General features: G+C 38.0%; 1 protein-coding gene across 9 annotated transcripts in view; it reads right to left on the reverse strand.

Moving 5' to 3' along the window:
- Positions 1-20,542, reverse strand: part of LOC133517340 (protein sprouty) — a 134,416-nt gene that overhangs the window by 85,787 nt on the left and 28,087 nt on the right. The window lies entirely within an intron of this gene.

Genomic DNA, 20,542 nt, shown 5'->3' on the forward strand with positions numbered 1-20,542 from the left:
ATCATCGTGTGTGTTTATGTTTTACGGTATGTAATCACGTGGGAAAATATTATTTACTGTAAAGTAGACCCTGTTTTCCACTTCAAACTTCATGCGCCTGATCAAATATGGTATTTGTATCCGTTTATAATTATTTTATTTCTTTATTTGTACTGATAGTCAGCCATAGCTGTAGGTGTATTTTTAAAGCGCACTATTAGACTATTATAAGATTATTTACACTAAATTCTGCATTCAGAATACAAATGATATGGCCATGTTGAATTAATTAGGGTTCCTTGGTTTACTTACTAAAACCCTAAATACATTTGTTTATCCTTACTAGATCACTTGACACATACTAATAAACTAAATGTTTTTTTTATTTAAGTGACAAGATTGGTGATGCAAAATGGTTGTATTTATGGATATAGACCATTACTTGATGAAGAAAGACTTCCGCATGTTAAAACAATTAACATGGCCTTGGGAAGAAACACAATATACAAGTCTTGTTATTAAGCTACTATGCCAATACATTCCAGGAGACAACTCATTAATTTGCACAATCTCTTTGTTTGTGTTAAGCAGTGTCCTTGCGTCCTTTGGTAGAACATTATTTAGTCTTCTGTTTAAAATAATTAGCAATCCATTTACTGCTGCATGAGGGATATTAAATTTTAACGCCCATTTTTGTAATTCACTTTTTAAGGCAAAATCTTTCTCATAATCTGTTTCGTCATCGGTCGAAGATTCTTTTTCACTAAAATCATTAATTTCACATACTGAAACATTGTCCTCAACCTCTACATCTTTCATGCAAGCAGAACCTACAGAACCCTCACTAATATTTTCACCAACACTACCTTGTCTTGGCAGGAGCTGTATATGTATTTGATTTACTTATGATTTTTTTGTACTTCTGAATTTTCTGCCGATAACCATCACTTCTCGAACGTTTTTTCCAGTTGTCGTAATCCATACCTATTTAAAATTACACTCTTACTTTAAATTACAAAAAAAAATTAATTAAATATCATACTTACAAGTGTTCCCAAAATCGATTTAAGATCAAACGATCTTATATTGATCGTGTCTTTTGTGATATAAGTATCTTTATCCTATATCACTCTAATATCTTACTAAAGTGCTGCTGTTGATCTTATTATGCTTGTTTATAGCTTTAATTAAGATCAGAAAAGTACGTACTTACAGTGTTCTTATGCTATGTTGACATTAGTCAAGTTCAATGAGACTTCGTAAATGTTATTGTAGGACCAAGAGGCTTATAATAGTATAATACTATGTTGATATTAGTCTTACATTCTTACAATAGCATATATAAAGTCTAATATAAAATCAAATGAACTTAGAGAAAGGGGATATAAGACCAGGCACTCTCAAGTTCAATAAGACTTCGTAAATGTTATTGTAGGACCAAGAGGCTTATAATAGTATTATACTATGTTGATATTAGTCTTACATTCTTACAATAGCATTTATAAAGTCTAATATAAAATCAAATGAACTTAGAGAAAGGGGATATAAGACTAGGTACTCTCAAGTTCAATGAGACTTCGTAAATGTTATTGTAGGACCAAGAGGCTTATAATAGTATTATACTATGTTGATATTAGTCTTACATTCTTACAATAGCATTTATAAAGTCTAATATAAAATCAAATGTACTTAGAGAAAGGGGATATAAGACCAGGCACTCTCAAGTTCAATAAGACTTCGTAAATGTTCTTGTAAGAGCAAGAGGTTTATAATAGTATTATAAAATGCTCTTATATACATATATAAGACTAGGTAATAAGACTGACCTTACTAAAGCCGGTACTAGCTTGTCTAAGACTAATATAAGAGTGATGATATGTTCCAAAACAATAATAAGAGCTCTATAAGCTCATCAGTTTTATAAAGTGCGCAACCTGAGACTCTTTTGCTAGTTGGGAAGTGAGGGAGTGTCATTATAAATGTCTTATTGTCATTGTTAGATAATACATTTCATTAAAGATATATCTTATATCACATTACGGTTGCGATGAATTACTCAACCACGCAATCTCAGAGACCGGATCCGCCGGAACTTGACACCCTTCGGCCAAAACTCCTTGTTGAAGGTCGTTCAGTCTAATAAAGGTTCCAGCCAGGGTACGAGGAAAAACTCTCTGCTGAAGGCGTTCGGTTCATAAAATTTACAAGTTAATTCGCTGATACTCGCATCATACATTGTTCAATTCATAACTTTAATCACACAATTCACACATATCATGGTGGTTGGTTAACAAATGTACCGAGAGATGGCGCTGTCACCTGCGCAAACTAGCTAACGACTGTTTGCCTTAGAATATTAAGTGTGTATTTGGATATCTAGTTTGTGAGATTGTTATAATAGGGTTGTTTCCAATTTTTTAATACGCTTAACTAAAATTTGCCCTAAAATTCAACTTTTGTACTAAAAACGGCTTTAAATATGATAGATAGATAGATAGAATACTCTTTATTGGCACACCTCAGTAAAAATATACAAGAAAAATAAACCATTGATTAAATTTAGAGGCAGACAACAGGCGGTCTTATCGCTAAAAAGCGATCTCTTCCAGACAACCTTTGGGTAGCGGAAATAGAGATGTTAATCGAAAAAGTAGGTGTTAGAATATGTTAAATTAACAAAATATATTTTGACAGATGCTTTCGCGCCCGAAACGCCCTTTGAAAATTGTTTGACGTCACAGTTTACGGTTTGACACATAACTACATACATACATAGAAGATACGAACTGTCAACTGATATTTGTCATTTGTTGTTTATCGCCTAACTGTCACCAGTGACAATCCGAGAGTTGTGACGTCATCAGAATCTTCAATGACGTTTCGAGTTTGGTCACGTGACGTGTGCCAAAAGATATTTTAAATTCAATATTTACAAAAATATGGTCATTACAGGTCCCCTAAAAGTAGTTTAACATGTTCTTATAATCCAAAAGAATTTATTGGGATACAATAAAATTCTGTCCTAAGATTTGTAGATGGAAACAACCCTATTGTTTATAAAGTTCAAACGGTTTAAAGGACCCTTGGTACAACTTTGTTCACACATGATACACATCGTCACTAGATAAGACACAATGACTACCTTATCGTCTACGGCGAGAAAAAATATTTGGCTTACACCAAGGCCACGTCCTACACGGAACTCGAGACTATTTACACGCGAACTTGGTTAAGGCGGAGTGTCCTGATATTATCGCGCGTGATGGACGAAAGGTCGTTTGGATGACCAAAAATGAAAACTTGGTATGTCACTTATGTCTTCCGCATTACTAGGGCATAAGTACCGGGCTCTGGAATCCCGACATATCGGAATATCAGAACGATTTTTACGATAATGCAATATTATCCATATCCAATTTTTTTTTAGTTTTTAAGAAAAAAATATAAAATTATGACTAAAACTCAATTCTGATTTTAGTTCAGGCGGAGTGTTATAAAATTATCACTTTTGATTGTCGAAAAATCGTTCAGAGAACTACATTCTGAAAACCTGAAAAATAACTTGCGCATTACAGTTTACAGTTAGAGGCGTCAGAGCCACGTGCGTGCGTTGCAGGTTTTGCCATCTTGTGGCCTGAATTGGAAACAGTAAGTGATGCCATCTACCGTTCTCGTATGTTTTCTTATGCATAGTACGTTCTGCCATCTTGTGGACTGCATTAGAAGCATAAACTTCACATTTACACCTCACGCCAAAAATCTGACGTCTCCTCTGCTGCCCCCTACAATTTATGCACGCTCCCTACACTATTATACTACTAGCTTCTGCCCGCAACTTCGTCTGCGTGGAATGATGATGATGATTGATAAAAACTATCCTCTACTTTTCTTCAGGCCTCAAACTATGTCCATTCCAAATTTCGTTTAAATCTGTTCCGCGGTTTAAGCGTGAAGAGGTAATAAACAAACAGAGTAAAGTACTTCGCTAGCTAGATCGATTTTTCGCCGCCGAAAATCACAATATAGCAAATTTCTTCGAAATCGTTAGAGCTGGTTCCCCGAAATATATATATATATCTCTGGAATAGATCGCTCTTTAGCGATAAGACCGCCTGTTGTCTGCCTCTACATTTAATCTAATTCAATTTGATCTATTTAACCTTTACATTTAATCAATTGTTTATTTTCTTTTCTTGTATCTTTTTACTGACGAGGTGTGCCAACAAAGGGTATTATATCTATCTATCATAAATTGTATTCAGATAACGTAAGATACAGTATACATAAACATGGAGACGGTATTCTATCTATCTGTTTTAAGAAAAGAAATTCTAAGAAAAGTTCGATCGATAGAGGCCTGTTTCTTGGCTTCATGTACCTCCCTAATGCAACATGATTTATAATTCATTTGTACTAATTAGAAAACTGCCTGTTTACAGACCAAGACCAAGCTAACCCAGCATAAATAAATAAATTACTATGAATATGGTATTTAATTGTAAGTGAGGCAATGTCAGCATAAATGTGAAATTTCTAAAAAAATATAACACCACTTTTATTCTATTCAAATCGGTAAATACAAAAATTACACGTGCGAGCATACAAACCATATCAAGGTCATTCAGAGTCCTATTCACCTTAAAATAGTTTTTTTGTCCGTCAGCAATGTCAGTAAAGTTATTGGGGTCGTTTCGAGGGTATTCCTATTTGCCTGCCCGCTTGTTTGTCTCCGCTATCTGTATCACAGGGCCGTTTAGAATCGCTACCGCTTCTGCGTAAATGTTGGAGTTCCGAACAGTTCCTAGAACTCCTTCTTTTTCCAATAGGGTTGTTTCGCTACGCTTGTATTACATTCTATATTAACTAAAAGTTGCCCTAAAATTCAACTTTTATACTAAAAACGGCTTTAAATATGTAAAATTAACAAAATATATTTTGACGGATGCTTTCGCGCCCAAAACGCTCTTTGAAAATTGTGTGACGTCACAGTTTACGTTTTGACAGATAACTACATACGCACGTAGAAGATACGAGCTGTCAACGGACATTTGTCATTTGTTGTTTATCGCCTAACTGTCAACACTGTCAATCCGAGAGTTGTGACGAGAGAATCTTCAAAGGCGTTTCGAGTTTGGTCACGTGACGTGTGCCAAAAGATATTTTAAATTCAATATTTACAAAAATATGGTCATTACAGGTCCCCTAAAAGTAGTTTAACATGTTCTTAAAATCCAAAAGAATTTATTGGGACACAATTCTGACCTAAGATTTGTAGATGGAAACAACCCTATTTGCCGTCTTATGCTATTGGGATCATTCTACTTTTTACTTCAGTTTAGTTAGTGCTTCTGGGCATTTTCCGCAAATCGACAACCATTTTGCGTGAAACGAGGTAGCGCTACTCTAACCGCCCCAGCTCCTCCACGAAGCCTAGCAAAGCTTTCAGGTTGCTAACTACCTCCTTTAGTGCGCACGGAGTCCATGTATTTGCGCCTGTATACTTCTACCTGTTTGCAGTCTAGGAGAATGTGTTTTGTTGTTTCCTCTTCTTCCATGCACATTTTACTTCAGGTTCTTGCTATTTCAAATAATCTTGAAATGTTAATATTCGTTTCACTAGCTACTAAAACATGACAAGCACAGAATGTTTAGGCATCAATATTTGACCCTTGACTCTTTTTTATTTTTAAAGATTTAGGCTATACTGCCTGGAGTGTGCAAACATACATATATGTTACCGTCCCTGCCCTTTTACTCAGAATGACAACTTATAAAAATAAATAAAAAGTTTTTACCTTGGTTCCAAGGTATCGTTAGTGTGGTATTATAATGTGCTTTAAATTGATATACAATTTAAAGAAATACATAACTAACAAATATAAAAATGAAATACTTGCTTCTGGGGACAAAAAAAAACTGCAGTAAAAAGTAGAATGACCCACTGACAAAGCCGACTTGTCAAACTATGGCGGTTAATTGTCACACTGGATGCGATTTGCACGTCGCTTCTATGTTTTTTTTTTATACTTCGTCGGTGGCAAACAAGCATACGGCCCGCCTGATGGTAACCAGTCTCCGTAGCCTATGTACGTCTCCAACTTCAGAGGAGTTACATGCGCGTTGCCGACCCTAATTCTCCGCCCCTTGTTGAGCTCTGGCGACCTTACTCACCGGCAGGACCACAACACTATGAGTAGAGTCTAGTGTTATTTGGCTGCGGTTTTCTGTAAGGTGGAGGCACTTCCCTAGTTGGGCTCTGCTCTAGATCTGGAATGACATCCGCTGTGCTGTGCCCTACCACACAAAGCGAGATGACATTTACAGTGCCCATACCTCTCTTTTGGCCGTAAGGCCTCTGGAGTTGCAGGCGTACATAGGCTACGGAGACTGCTTACCATCAGGCGGGCCGTACGCTTGTTTGCTACCGACGTAGTATAAAAAAAATTGGTTGAATGGAAATTTGTTTTATTTTGTATGTTCTTTCCTTCTTCCTCGTTTCTACATGACTGAGGGTCGCGACATGAGATCGTTATTTTGTGCACCAAGGCTCTCCTTCCTAAGAATAGGCGCCTGTGTAGACCTGGCAGGCCTTCTTTAAAATGTCCACCCAGCGGGATGGATGTCCACTTTTCGAAGTTGTCCGGCTCCCGTCTGGCTACGTGTCCAAAGTAACTAAGGATCCATTTTGCTTCAACATTCTTTATGCGAACTGCCAAGGAGTGGAATGCCCTGCCCTAGTCCGTGTTTCCGCATGAGTACAATCTGGGTCTCTTCAAGGCTAGGGTAAATAGGTATCTCATAGGTAAGCGTGCTCCACCGTAGACCGCATCATCACTTACCATCAGGTGAGATTTGACCACGATCTGCCTATCATACATAAAAAAAGGATCCTCTGGAGACAAATGGATGACAACCGGCACTGGATTATTAATTCTCTCTGTCGTCCGTTTTGTACAAAAATTACATATGTTATTGTCTAATAATGTGAAATGCAAAGTTGCACTCGCAGTAGGCGTATTCTCATGTGGCCACATCGGTTCACATCTGTACCGCATATTTCTATTGTTCTGCGCGCGCAGCCTGCCCATATGGCACTCAATCTTCCTCTTTTTGTTTCAATGTTTCTAGGGTCCGTCTATGGTCATAATGCTATCTCCTGTACCCTTGTTAAGACCAACCGAGAGTGAAAGAGATGGCATTATGACCTCAGTCGCCAGTTGGTATTACGGTTGATAATAGGCTAGATGCATTTTTGTAACGAATAGTATCAATCGATCAGGTTTGTTTATAGGATAAAATGTCTATATGGGACCCATTGCTTTAAATCAATACAAAAGTCAGAAATGATAGTTAAAGTCCGAAAGTCGTACTTTACGCTCTTAACAAAACGATAAGTGATCGTGACGTCACGGTCACTGAGAGCCCATCTTGAAGTATGGAAAACAAGAAAATTGCGGTGAAATTTTGTCCGTGAAATATTGCGTTTATGCATACAGTTGCTATACAATCCTTTTTGGATACAATGTATGTAATTCCCTTTTTCGGCACTTTAACGCGACAAAGTGAGGAGTGTCACAGTAAATGTCATTATTCCACAGGTCTGGAGTTATTAGTGTACAACATTATCTGTCAAATATAAAAAGAGCTACCAAAATCGGAATTATGGCAAGTATAATTTTTTTAACCCCTAGTGTAAATTTATTCGATAGCGAAACGTGGCGTACGCGTTTGCTTTAAGTGTCATTTTGTATGGGATTTAGAAACAGCGCGCCAAGCGGGATGTTTTGGGAACTCAAAATCCCAACAAAATGAGACTTAACGCAAACGCGTACGTCACGTTTCGCTATAGAGACCGTGCGCGTTGGAGGGTCTGCCATCTTGTGGCCTGAGATTGGAACAATAAACATGTATATTTACTCGTCACGTGTTTTCTTGGGCATTGTAGGTTCTGCCATCTTGTGGGCTACATCGGAACAATAAACATCACATTTACGCCTCGCGCCAAAAATCTGACGGCTCCTGTGCTGCCTCCTACAGTTCATGCACGCTCCCTATCGAATAAATTTACACTAGGGGTACTGAATTCAATACTTCCAAGTTTGAATTTAGAAATAATATGTGATTGCGTACATTATGTCAAATCTAACCTTTTATGACATGACAGTACGAGTAAAGGCGCGTCTTCGTGAATGACACGATCTATTTGATCTATATCACACGATTGTCAGCTTTTGCGAATAACTGGCAGGCCGATATCGTCCGAACAGAGGGCTTGCCGCGAACCACGTTCTCTGTCGCACTTGTAAATTCGTACGTAAGTGTGATAGGGAGGCAACACGTCGAACGTGGTTCGCGGTAAGCCCTCTGGTAATCAGTGGCCCCCTTTAGTATGTGACCATTCGCGAACTGACATACAAATATCATATGTATGTATGTGGCATGTTTGACGACCTGTCTGAGGGCCTACCGCGAACCACGTTCGACGTGTTACCTCTCTGTCGCACTTGTAAATTCGTACGTAAGTGTGACAGGGAGGCAACACGTCGAACGTGGTTCGCGGTAAGCCCTCTGGCCTAGTGGGTAGTGACCCTGCCTATGAAGCCGATGGTCCCGTGTTCAAATCCGTAAGGGTAGTTATTCGTGTGATGAGCATGAATATTTGTTCCTGAGTCATGGATGTTTTCTATGTATTTAAGTATTTATAAATATGTATATATTATATATATCGTTGTCTAAGTACCCGCAAGACAAGCCTTATTGAGCTTACTGTGGGACTTAGTCAATTTGTGTAATAATGTCCTATAATATTTATTTATTTTATTTATCGTCATCAGGCGCACTGGTATGTAATTGGTGAGCCCTTTTTAGGTTAGCCATCACATGATCTAAGGAAAAATGTCCCACCTACCTAATCGCAGCAGATTCTAAAATCAAATCAGACCTACTACCACGAACACCGATGTTCGCAAATTGCGGGCATCCTTCTCTTTCACTCCAATTAAGGCGTAATTAGAGTAACAGAGAAAAATTCCCGCAATTTGCGAACTTCGGTGTTCGCGGTAGGCACCCAGACATTCTCCCAATTTACTTACCTGTCCACCGCCATGGCAAATGCGACCTTATCCCGTACGTGTAAGGTTCATATCTAGACATAGACGAGCACGTGTCCGTTGAAAAGGTGCCAACTGCGATCGCGGGGTTTCCTGTTTACCGTCCGTGGGACTGAATGAGTGATATTTGAAAGATTTTAAAAATCAAGAGGAAAGGGGACGACCGTTTCTCCATACAAACGTGGTCTCCATTTTCCTCTCTGCATAATGACGTAATAGAAAATATTTTTACACGCGGCGCAAATTTTTCCCGTTGTAGTATACAGTATGTTCTATGGAAATGACAGCAAAATTTGCCACAGATTTGTCAAATTTGTGATAGAGAATAGACGAGGCAAAATGATAGGTCATTTATTCATTCATTTGATAAGACACACTTTCTTTAAAACTATTTTGGAAGGCAAGATCGTAGGTAGAAGAGGAAGACCACGAGCAAGTTACACGCCGCAACGAAAAGGAAAAGCAAATACTATTAGAAGTATTAGAACAAATTAAATTATTTTTAGAGAGTGTTTAAATTTGTTTTTATTTCAAGCAGAAACACTACTATATAAATTATAAACTGAAATAAATGTCATTTACTAAGAAAAAAAAAGGGGGCGCCGTAAGCCTTCAGTAAGAAATGCATATTAAATATATTATAGGACATTATAGGACATTATTACACAAATTGACTAAGTCCCACAGTAAGCTCAATAAGGCTTGTGTTGAGGGTACTTAGACAACGATATATATAATATATAAATACTTAAATACATAGAAAACACCCATGACTCAGGAACAAATATCCATGCTCATCACACGAATAAATGCCCTTACCAGGATTTGAACCCGGGACCATCGGCTTCGTAGGCAGGGTCACTACCCACTAGGCCAAACTGGTCGTCATATACTTGGGAAAATTCGACCAATGCTGCCGTGACCCCGATGGCCGAGTGGCTCAGGCACCTGCCGCGATAGCAGAGGACACTGGTTAGATTCCAGCCTGGGGCACTGGAGGCCTTGGTCGCTTTTTCTTGGTATATGACATTTATTTCAGGAAAAGCAAATGTTGTGTGTCTTACAGGGATCTAAAGAATTTAGCCGAGGACCGTGAAAACTAGCGTCTACTCCACCGACAAGAGCCCATGCTCTTCAATTAAGAGAGAGAAGTGATAATAATAACAAATAAATAATAACTAATAACTAAAAAACACCGGACATTCATAAAAACGGCAAAAAAAATATGTTTGTTGTATGGGAGGACCCCTTAAATATTTATTTTATTCTGTTTTTAGTATTTCTTGTTATAGCGGCAACAGAAATACATGATCTGTAGAAATTTCAACTGGCTAACTATCACGGTTCATGAGATACAGCCTGGTGACCGATGGACGGACGGACTGACAGCGAGGTCTTAGTAATAGGGTCCCGTTTCACCCTTTGGGTACGGAGTACGGAACCCTAAAAAAAATATCAAGTCACATCCTTAAGAGACCGTGTGCGTTGGAGAGTCTGCCATCTTGTGGCGTTAGTTGGAAACATAAACTGTACATTGACACTTCACGCCAAAGCAAGTGCTGCCATCTACCGTTCACGCCCGTTTTCTTGTGTGTTGTACGTTCTGCCATCTTGTGGGCTACATTGGACGCCAATAAACATGGAGCTTTCTGTGCCCCATACTTCTAATTTTACGCTAATTACATGAATTCAAACTAAGAGTTTCGTTTTTTTAATAAAAAAGTAAGTTCCTAACTGATTTACCTAATTTTGGATCATTAACAAGTTTTATTAATGATCGTGTCATTCACGAAGACGCGTGGCTTGACTCGTATTCTAATGTTATTAAAGGTTAGATTTGACAAATCAGCGCGTCATCGTGGATGACACGGACTACACCAAGTTTACGTCATATTACAAGCAATAGATGAATAGGAAATCCCAAGAAACAAACCGAAGTTTTTTATCAATACACGTATCAAATTGTCATTTTGAATTTGAATTCTATTAGTACGTAACTAGGTTGCTTTTAGCGTGTATTATAATAGTTGGTTTCCTAAAGAATGGTGGCAAGTTTCCTCATTCATGATTATATTTATGATGTCATTGATTCATTATAGCGAAGTTACGCCGGTTATGACACTGTGTGAACGAAACAGCACTATGTATGTATAATAGCGATGTCTTACCCGCATACCGGTGCGGCGTTTTTTTATACTATGTCGGTGGCAAACAAGCATACGGCCCGCCTGATGGTAAGAAGTCTTCGTAGCCTATGTACATGCACGTTGCCGACCCTAACACTCCGCACCCTCGTTGGGCTCTGGCAACCTTTACTCACTGGCAGGAAGGTCTAGTGTTATTTGGCTGCGGTTTTCTGTAAGGCGAAGGTACTTCGCCAGTTGGGCTCTGATCTAGATCTGGAATGACATCCGCTGTGCTGTGCCCTACCACACAAAGCGAGATGACATTCACAGTGCCCATACCTCTCTTGCGGACGTAGTTTAAGGACGTAGGTACCCGAGTCCAGAATTGTATAGAAACAATACAATTGTAGAGAATTATCAAACAGTAACCATGTGAAACTCAGCAAGGACATCAAGAGAGAAACATTGTTTCCAAAGAAACATCCAATAAAAAGCTGAATGACATCGATTGGGACGCGTGATAAAATACTTAACACGTCCCGGCGGGGGGCGACACGAACTGTCCCCTGTCGTGACTTCAAGAAGAAATATTCGATATTTAAAATCTACTTCATAAGGTCAATACGGATAAGTGTAGCTGCGGGATAAGTGTGGCTGGCCTTCATACCGGGGCCTGGGGCCATTTTAGCGTGTTATCATTATAACTCGGACGAATGGACTGGGGCCCGTTTCTCGAACGGTATTAGACTAATATTATAAGTCCAGGAACTAGGGTTGCCAACCGTCCCGCAATACGCGGGACGTCCCGTTTCTGGAGCCCTAAAGTATGCGTCCCGCAAAGGGTCCGTGTGGGTCGCCGATTGTCCCGTTTTCTGGCTAGACTAGATTATAAGCACTGAAACGGAGGTACGGTTTGCACCAGCGGGTGATTTTAATTTGAAGTCTTCAGGGATTACACCGATCTATACTAATAAACTATTTTCTTTTATGTTTATGTCATAAAATGTATATGCTAGTGTGCTATAAATGTTTCGAAGGTTACCTTGGGGCCTATTCCACGAATTGGGGCCTATTTCTCGAATGGTATTACTAATATTATGAGTGTGTTGCCATAGTAACTCATACGCATTTATGCGCTAGAGGGAGCAAGTGATATTGCTATCTCATTCCACCGCATAGCTGCGTCCCTTAGGCTGGCCTACGCTGGACCATCATGTAGAGGAGCCCTAAAATACGTTGAACTGTGTGTATAGAGTTTAGACATTTGCTACTTATTTTTACATTATACGAAAAAAAACTCGGGTCAGAGGTGTAGAGCCGGCGTAGCTTTTGACGTTCATAAGCGCATTGTAATTAGCCTACTTGAACAAATTAACTATCTTTATCTTAAAAGAAAAAAAAAAGCGGCCAAGTGCGAGTCGGACTCGCCCATGAAGGGTTCCGTACTATTTATGACGTATTAAAAAAACTACTTACTAGATCTCGTTCAAACCAATTTTCGGTGGAAGTTTTCATGGTAATGTATATTATATTTTTTTTTAGATTTTTCATTCTGTTATTTTAGAAGTTACAGGGGGGACACAAACATTTTTTAATTTTGGAAGTGTCTCTCGCGCAAACTATTCAGTTTAGAAAAAAATGATATTAGAAACCTCAAAATAATTTTCAAAGACCTATCCATAGATACCCCACACGTATGGGTTTGATGAAAAAAGATTTTTTGAGTTTCAGTTCTAAGTATGGGGAACCCCCAAAATTTATTGTTTTTTTTCTATTTTTGTGTGAACATCCTAATGCGGTTCATAGAATACATCTACTTACCAAGTTTGAACAGTATAGCTCTTATAGTTTCGGAAAAAAGTGGCGGTGACATAATCGGACAGACAAACGGACATGACGAATCTATAAGGGTTCCGTTTTTTGCCATTTGCCATTTGCCACAATTTTTTTAGGGTGGCTACTACACGAAGTGGGGATGTTTTTTTTTTCGCTTCAGCCCTGTAGTGTGGGATGTCGTTGGATAGGTCTTTTAAAACGAATATTGGTCTTTTCAAACCATTTTTTGAAAAAGATAATATATAAGGATATAGTCGCCCTGAAAAAGAAATGGTGTACCCCCCTCTAACTAGTGAACTATGGGTCCAAAAAATATGAAAAAAATCGTGAAAGTACAGCTTAGTAAAGACTTTCAAGGGAAACTATATATAGCGAACCTGATCGGTTTGGCCGTTTCTGAGTTTGTGCGAAAAGTATATTTTACGGACGGGTAACTGAGCATGGCCCGACATGCTCTTGGCCGGTTTTTTGTTTAGGTACACGCCTTACCTACCATAAGAAAGTTTTATCTTAACGGCAACGGAGTCTCAAGTTATATTGAGAATAATTCACCAATAACAATGGGCCAAACTAAACTAATTCTTATGAGAATTTTAATAAATAAAAAAACTCAGAGGCAAAATTTGCTTAAGCCTCGTGCCTTGAAACCCTCGCAACGCTCAAGATTCCTCTTTCCGAACCACTAACCACCCTCAACACAAGCCTTATTGAGCTTACTGTGGGACTTAGTCAATTTGTGTAATAATGTCCTATAATATTTATTTATTTTAACTTTGCCCCCTTGTGAAACAAATAACTATTATTCAATATGCAAATAAAACACACGCGATACTGTACAGTAAAACAATCTTATTCCGAATGTCGTTACGCAACCGACATAACATTTATCACTCCTGCTTTCTATTCAACGGGTCAAAGTCACAAATAAATATAATTAGAAGCATTATGCCACTGATACACAATACCTAAATATAACATGCCCTTGACTTCAATATCTGCAATAGTTTCAAGTGCGTTCGAGTCAATCCAGGCTAACTTGGAATCGTAATAGGGTCGTTTCCAATTTTTTTAAACGCTTGTTTTACGTTTTATATTAAATAAAAGTTGCCCTAAAATTATTTTTTTATACTAAAAACGGCTTTAAATATGTTAAATTAACAATATATATTTTGACAGATGCTTTCGCGCCCAAAACGCTCTTTGAAAATTGTGTGACGTCACAGTTTACGGTTTGACACATAACTACATACACAAGTAGAAGTAGAAGATATGAACTGTCAACTGACATTTGTCATTTGTTGTTTATCGCCTAACTGTCAACAGTGTCAATCCGAGAGTTGTGACGTCATCAGAATCTTCAATAACGTTTCGAGTTTGGTCACGTGACGTGTGCCAAAAGATATTTTAAATTAAATATTTTCAAAAATATGGTCATTACACGTCCCCTAAAAGTAGTTTAACATGTTCTTATAATCCAAAAGAATTTATTAGGACACAATTCTGCCCTAAGATTTGTAGATGGAAACAACCCTATTGCAATAAAGTGTGGCAATGCCATCAATGTCATCATTAATATATGTAAAAAGGAACCCTATCGGTGACTTATTCTGTCATTGTATCTAAACAACTATACCTAATATATATATTTAAAATGTACACATTATGGCATTTCTATTCCTATTAATAATGATAAAATAACGTGCAAGGGCAGTCGGTATACGCCTATTGTCCTCTATACAATCTATACATATATCATTAAAGTGTCCAAAGAGGCTCTACGTGTTGGCTTCGGCTCTGCGCACGCCTCCCAAATGTCTAGAACACCGTTGTTCCGTGATAGAGAATAAAAAACAAAAAAATATTAATCATGTCGATGTCGGTCTTAAGAAAAAAAATATGTGGAACTCTGACCTTGTTTAAATCGCACTTGTTTTTTTAAAATCTACGATTATGCAATTTAAGCAGCGACGTTGGCAGATATTGAGCCGAATTGTCAATACAATGATCGTCCATGAATGAATGAATGAATGACAGCGGCCATGTTTGTTTACGGAGCCGACCGAGCGTCGCGATCGGCCGCTTGAAATAGCTCTGTGTCGAAGAGCGCGGGCGTTGACCTGCGCCGCACCGAAATATTGGAACTTCGTATCAATCCTTTCTCTAAATTGTAAATATGGCCCTTTTCGTCGCCTTTGGATTGGTGTTATAGGTATAAATTATAAAAGATAGGTAAAGCGTACATGTACGAGTATGTATGTAATAGTTGTAGTACCTATAAATACAATGTACACAATCATGTAACATAAGTATTACAAAGTGGTAGTGGGATGTTCGAAATTTTAATAGATTTTTTTGTTGGTACCTAGTAGTGTTCGGATTTCGGATAGTTGTTCTATATTTGAAATTTGTAATATAACGTTAGGTGTGTAGACATTATTACGGTTCGTACAAAAGAAACCCATATGGTGCGACTCTGTCCGTCCGTCCGTCTGTCTGTTTGTCTGTCACATCGCTAAATATCTCGAAAACCACTAAAGCTATTGATTTGAAATTTGGAATAGTTATGAACGACGCTAACCCAGACACATTGAAAGTATTTTTTTTGAATAACAATGGAAAATGCCCAATATGAAGAGGGGGCAAAATTTCAGAGTCTAGTGACTAGGTCAAGTGGGGTATCATTTGAAAGACCTCAAATTGACCATTCCAAAACAATATTTTCTTATTTTTTTGTAGTGGAAAAAAAAAATATTTATGAAGGAAAATGATAAACCCCCCCCCCCCCCCCCCCCCCCCGATCTCCTAAGTGTAGCGAAGAAAACTTATGATAACAGTATATACTAAGTCACTGCAAAACTACAAACAAATTGAAACAAAAATAGCTTAACTAATAATATTATGTACAATTACTAATTAGGCATCGACAGTTTCTAGGCAGGTTACCACACTAAGATATAACAACCACATTCAAACAGTTGAAGGCCGTGCATCCACATGATAGAGAATTATCGTCGAAAAACCAACATACGTGCATAACATCGCGCAAATTAATTAGACAATTATAATTAGTATAGGTACTTCTGATTAAAAGTCTTTCGCCTTTATAGTGAGACGCGATAATTCAAAGTTTGTACGGAACCCTCGGTGGGCGAGTAAAACGAACTCGCGCTTGATCGGTTCTTTTTTACTTAGAGAAGAAGTTTAACACGTTAAGTCTTATGAAAGTTGAAAAAAAAAGCATAAATAGTAATTTATTAAGTAAGCATATATAAGCATAAAGGATTTTTCTTGAGTACCTACTTAAGATGCAGTACAGTAAGGTCCAGCTTGCAGAGTTTATGAAAAATCGTAGTGTTTTTTAGATCACAATATATGGTTGCCAAAAATTGAATTAGCAATCTTAAGGCCTTTCTTTGGTAACGTCATCGATTCGAAACCTTATCTCTTGACATTCGCTTGATAGAAAGAAGCATGCCTACGCATCGTAACAATTTTTTCACAAAAGCTAAAAATGTGGAAATTGATTCTAACTTAACTTAAAAGCCCTAACTTGACAAACTCTACACCTTAGGGCCACCACACAATTACACAATACGAGTATCGTGGGACGATACGACATTGTGTCCCGTTGCGGCGTCGTGGAACGTTGCGGCGTCGTGCCGTGGCGTTGGCGTTGCGTTAAGTCTCATTTTGTATGGGTTTATGAACAGCGCGCCAAGCGGGACGTTTTGGAAAGTCAAAAATCTCATACAAAATGACACTTAACGCAAACGCGTACGTCACGTTTCGCTGTCGAAAATATTTACACTAGGGGTACAGAAGTACCTATACTAATTGAGTCGCTTAGCTTCAAACTCAGGTAAATCCATCTGTCAGATTATGCGATGTTGGTATTATGAAAAGATAATAAGGTAGATATTTGCTGAGAGGGTCGAATGGATTTATCTGAGTTTGAAGTTAAGCGACACAATTGTAAGTATAGTTGTCTACAGCGCCATCTATCGACAAATTGTCTAACTAATTTGCACGTAACTTGGTTTTTCGAGGATAATTCTGTGTCATGTGAACCGATTTCAAAATTTTTTTTTTTGTTTTTATATTTGAAAAATGGTGTCTTTTAATAAATATTTATAAATACTTAAATACATAGAAAACACCCATGACCCAGGAACAAATATCCATGCTCATCACACGAATAAATGCCCTTACCAGGATTTGAACCCGGGACCATCAGCTTCGTAGGCAGGGTCACTACCTACTAGGCCAAACCGGTCGTCAAAATAGTTCAAAAAACACTAGAAAAACACGCTTTTCCTGATCGTGTTCAAAGTCCATTACGTGACCTTTCTCACAAGTGCTTCACGACTATGATACAATATTCCATCATGGAATGCCAGTGCCTATCTTCCGGTTTCATGATCAGACCTTGAAACCTAATCGTGGTCAAAGTTCATTACAAGACTTTTCTAACAAATCCAAACACAGCTATGACACGATGTTCCATCATGAAGTTCCAGTTTATATCTTCCGGCTCCATCATCAGATCAGTTGGACAGTACCATATTATTGTATTGTCATCAGAACTACATACAGCTGTGAATTTTCATGACGCTACGATCCTTGGAAGATGGTTAAATTAGTTACCTTAGATTCCATTACATAGTTACATACAGGTCGACCTAATAAAAGCGTGTTAAAAAGAGATAATGTTTTTCCACTTCTAAATGTTTTCCATTCTCCATGATTTATTATTATGATAATGGCACAATAAAATACTAGCTTTACTTATAGATTTTCCTTTTTTTCGAAATGCAGTATACAATTTTTTCTTAAAGCGAAATATTATTAAGGTGCCCGAATACTTCGAATGTTTTTCTTAAGATTCAGACATTCTCGTTATTTCTTTTGCTATAAAATAATTATATTATTCATAAAATAATTGCGAAACTAAGGCCCGAAATCAAATGATTAGTAATTATCATAAAATTAAACACAACAATTACAGTTAGACGAAGCTAAGTTGGCAGTGATTTTAATAGCCCCAGGCTGTGCAAGTGTTATTTAAACGTCATAATTCCATAGAAGTTTGACGTCACACTTGCACAGTCTGGGCTATCAACATCGCTGCCGTATTAGCTGAGTAACTCTATTAATAGAGGGTTATGTAGATTAATATATACTTCATATATTACGTTAGGTCTTAGTTAGAATAATTATGTCATCTTCAGCGTAGGCGACGCCTTTTAAAGCAGACCTATGGCATCAAACGACAAGCTCTTATATGTAAACACATCTTTAGTTTCAGGGTTCTGTAGTCAACGAGGAACCCTTATAGTTACGCTATGTGCGTTTGTTTATCTGTCCGTCTGCGGCTTAGCTCAATGACCTGTTCATTTCCAAGTCATATTACTTCACTGGTTGTGAATTTGTACCCTGTAGGGCTAAGATGGTCGGCTCCTTATCATTGCCTGTCACGTTCTGACAAGTATGTAAGCGCGAAAGTGACGGACATAGTGACAAGTGATAAAAATGGAACCACACTCACACCGCTGATCCTTTTTGGGGGATAAAATTGTATACGCTGGTGGCCTAGGCGAGAGGGTGTGACTTGCAATCCGGAAGTCGTGGGTTTAAACCCCGGCTAGTACCAATTAGTTTTCCGGAACTTATGTACGAAATATCATTTGATATTTACCAGTCGCTTTTCGGTGAACGAAAACGTCGTGAGGAAACCGGAGTAATCCCAATAAGGACTAGTTTAGCTTCTGGTTTGAAAGGTCAGATGGCAGTCGCTTTCGTAAAAACGAGTGCCTACGCCTATTCTAGAGATTCAGTTGCCAAATCGACCCCAGGCTTTTTTTTTTTTTTTTTTATTCCGAAAAGGTAAGCATTTGACCACAATCTCACCTGATGGAAAGTGCCGATGTAGTCTAGGATGGAACATGCTTACCTAAAAGATGTCTATTCACTCTCGATTTAAAAAGGTCCAAGTTGATAAACACCTAACCTAAAATTAACTAAAAAGTTATTTATTTATTTGGGGGTAGCCTCTCGAATACATTTTTTTAATTTTTCGATGTCAATCAATAGGCATGTCCAGACTAGACCTCAAAGTGGCAATACCGCAGTCAAAAATGTGTTTTGTACCGACTTATGGCGAAAGAATGATATCGAAAAACATTTAATTATCTCTGAAACTAGGCCTAATCCAGAAAATTTTATATGACATTTTAGTTTCTAAATATTACCCGGAATGCACCGTTAAAATCTCTCGCAATGCTCACTGGCACCCTGTATTGCAATGTAGGTATTAATATTATATAAGAATGCCATCCATAATAAGCATGCACAGCGAGATAAAATTACAACGAGCAATAACTATCCTAAACTTATAAAAATAATATCCTAAACTACACTATATATCCTGTATATTGCCAGCCGTGTGTCTAAAATGTCACTGTGTGTCAATGTGTCTCTATTTTTGAATACCAAATCATTGTACTCACTACACATATTATTCTGACGATTATACGAAAGAGGTATTATTTCTGTAGACCTGAAGGGCAAAAGTTATGAGCACGGGATCTAAATCGAGGAGTATTCTATTATCCGTAAGGTATTATCCTAACTCACTCGTAACTTTTTTGTTTCAAACGTGATTTCGTCTTTATTCCGCCCGGAAGGAGCTCTTCAAACTTACCAAATATCTGACGAAAAAAAATTAGAACAAAATAAAACCATACAAGAATAGAACCCTTGGAACGCGACTCTGATTCGAACTTGCCGGGTTTTTAATTCATCTTATGGTTGTCGTGTGGTAGGCGTTATGGAGTGGATGCCGAAGGACAATTATACTTACTGTAAAAGCCCTATATCTATTATCTTTAAGGCGACTTGTGACATTTTGATATAGGACGGTAGAATTACCTTTTTGCAAACATGACACACTTTAATGTGGACTTTTAAGGATTCCTCGGTTGTTTTGTCCTGCGTAAGGCCATAATGAACCAATTTGGTTTGATTAGGTCATAATGCCTACTCTGTAGCGTTGAGGTTAAGAGCGGTTTCATACGGTCGTTTGGGCACACGAACGTATTTTACTCGCACTTCAAAACTATACGAGCTTATTATACCGGCGTGTGCGCTCGAACCGGTGCGCGTCAGCTCGCATCAGCACGAGCTTGTACTACTTCGGGCGGGCACCGTATGATCTGGTACGTCATCTGATACAAGGATAAGCCCCATGGCAACAATTCATAAAAGTGATGCTAAGTTTGGAAAAAGTACACTTCATTCGGTTCTTGTCTGATTTTTTTTTGTCTCTTAATTATTTATATAAGAATTCATGCCTTGGAGACCCTCTACATCTCTAAGGAGAATTTAATGATTTATTTTTTTATATTTTATCTCTGACACTTAGAGATTTATACATCTCTAAAGAGTTTTAGTATTTGTTGGTTTATTTTTTATCATAGTTTTTTTTTTGTGTAA

This window comes from Cydia pomonella, chromosome 4 (assembly GCF_033807575.1).
Source record: "Cydia pomonella isolate Wapato2018A chromosome 4, ilCydPomo1, whole genome shotgun sequence".
Taxonomy (NCBI): Eukaryota; Metazoa; Arthropoda; class Insecta; order Lepidoptera; family Tortricidae; genus Cydia; species Cydia pomonella.